Below are 2,500 nucleotides of genomic sequence, written 5' to 3'. Positions count from 1 at the left end.
AAGGTGTTTCAGCGACTAGAAACTAATTGACTGTCTGTTGGCATTGACAGAAATTGCATCTTTCAAAACAATAACGTTGACATGACTAACACTATCTTAAATGCTGACGAAGTTGCCGATGTCGCGAAATCATAGCCTACCATGTTGATGCAGCCTACTATGCACGCAGCGCCATTAGATACCAAAACGTTGCGTGAGGAATGTAATATCTCGCGGTTCGCTTTTTGATCAGGGCTTTAGTAAGTCCGCGTGGCGTTATTGACAGCTGATAGACAGCCAGTTCAACAGTACCCTTTTCATGCTGACCGTACAATAGACTAACCTTGCGAGCTGCAAAGGCGAGCCACATGCTGCTCGAGAGTTGCGCAAGGAGGACCAGAACTGTGTAGGCCTACCGAAAAAATCTTTGCTGGTGGTAGCCGCCACAGCAGGCTGACTAACCCACAGGTTGGTTAATTTGGGTGTTTTCTTTGGCTCTTTCCTTTTTTATTTCTACTAATTTTTGTTTTTTGCTCCGCTCTCCTGTTTCCTATGGCTCGACATTTTCGCTCGTTTTCTTTTTTTTTTCTTCTATTATTTTTTGTCATTTGACATTCCGCGACCGGAGGCCCCCCCTAGCGGTGATGCCCGGGGCTGCAGCCCGTTTAGCCCATTCTGTAGAGACGGCCCTGCCTCCATCTCTCTGGTCCCTCCCATTCACTCCTCTCCTCTCCCCTGCCTCTCCTCTCCTTTCCACTCCTCACCCCCATCTGTCTCCTCTCCTCTTGCCTGCCTCTCCACTCCACTCCACTCCTCTCCTCTCCTCTCCTCACCCCCATCTCTCTCCTCTCTTCTCCCCTACCTCCTCCCATTCACTTCTCTCCTCTTGCCTGCCTCTCCACTCCACTCCACTCCACTCCTCTCCTCTTCTCTCCTCTACTCTCCTTTCCTCTCCTCTCCTCTCCTCATCTCTCCTCTCCTCTCCTCATCTCTCATTTCCTCCACTCGCCTGCCACTCCTCTCCTCTCCTATCAACTCCCCTGCCTCTCCTCTCTTTCCCTCTCCTCTCCTCTCCTCTCCTCTCCTCTCCTCTCCTCTCCTCTCCTCTCCTCTCCTCTCCTCATCTCTCCTCATCTCTCCTCTCCTCTCCTCTCCTCTCCTTCCATCCAACCCTCCCCATCTCCTCTCCAACCCCACCCCCTTCCCTCCCCTCCCAGCCTGGGATTCCTCCCATCTCCTTCGTCTCCTACCCGCTTCCACTCTCCTCCATCACACTTCTCTCCTCAACATTTCTGGCTCCTGCCCCGCCTCTCATACCTCTCTATACATCAGTTGTTGCTCTGTCTTCCTCTCTGTTTCTCACTACATCCCTTACTTCCTCTTTTTCTTTCTTTTCTTCCTCTTCATCTCTTGTCCTCCTCGCTCTACCCATTCTTCCATCTTACATCCCTCTTCAGTCCCCTCCTCTCTCCATCTTTTGTCCTCCTCTCTTTAGACATTCTTCCATCTCCCATCCTTCTTCAGTTCCCTCCACTCCTGTTCCTACATCGCTGATCCCTCTGCCCCTGCCCTCTCTGTCTTTTCTTCCACTCAATTTCTTGTCCTCTTCTCTCTACCCATCCTTCCATCTCCCATCTTTCTTCAGTCCTCTCAACTCCCCCTTCCCTACATCGCTAGCCTCTCTGTCCCTCCTCTCTCTGTCTTTTCTTCTACTCCATCTCTTGTCCTTCCCTCTCCACCCATCCATCCATCCTTCCATCACCCATCCCTCTTCAGCCATCTCCACTCCCCCTTTCCTACATCACTTGTCCCTCTGCCCCTCCCACTCTGTCTTTTCTTCCTCTCCATCTCTCCATTTCTTGTCCTCCCCTCTCCACCCATCCTTCCATCACCCATCCCTCTTCAGTCCTCTCCACTCCCCCTTTCCTACATCGCTGGTCCCTCTGCCCCTCCCCATCTCCTCCCTTTGCCGGCAGCTAGAAAGACACTGAATGAAGCTGTCAGTTCTGTCAGACCTCTCTCTCTCTCTCTCTCTCTCTCTGTCTCTCTCTCTGTGTCTCTCTCTCTCTCTCTCTCTCTCTCTCTCTCTCTCTCTCTCTCTCTCTCTCTCTCTCTCTCTCTCACACACACACACACACACACACACACACACACACACACACACACACACACACACACACACACACACACACACACACACACACACACACACAGCCAACAAAGCACACTTTGACACATATACGCAGCCCCTTAGACGCGCACACAAGCAAATACACACTTGCATACACAGAGACAAACACACACGCAGACACACACATAGACACAGACACAGACACAGACACAGACACAGACACACACACACACACACACACACACACACACACACACACACACACACACACACACACACACACACACACACACACACACACACACACACACACACACTTCATCTTGTCTGATGTCTCCCTCTCTGCCCATAAACATTTTTGACAGCCTGCACTTGCGAAGGACTGAAGAG

At 51.2% G+C, this 2,500-nt stretch overlaps 1 protein-coding gene across 1 annotated transcript in view; it reads right to left on the bottom strand.

Moving 5' to 3' along the window:
* LOC134459383 (low-density lipoprotein receptor-related protein 1B-like) overlaps positions 1-2,500 on the bottom strand; it is a 628,069-nt gene that overhangs the window by 346,505 nt on the left and 279,064 nt on the right. The window lies entirely within an intron of this gene.

The sequence above is a fragment of the Engraulis encrasicolus genome, chromosome 12 (assembly GCF_034702125.1).
Source record: "Engraulis encrasicolus isolate BLACKSEA-1 chromosome 12, IST_EnEncr_1.0, whole genome shotgun sequence".
NCBI lineage: Eukaryota > Metazoa > Chordata > Actinopteri > Clupeiformes > Engraulidae > Engraulis > Engraulis encrasicolus.
This window is presented reverse-complemented; position numbering and strand designations above follow the sequence as displayed.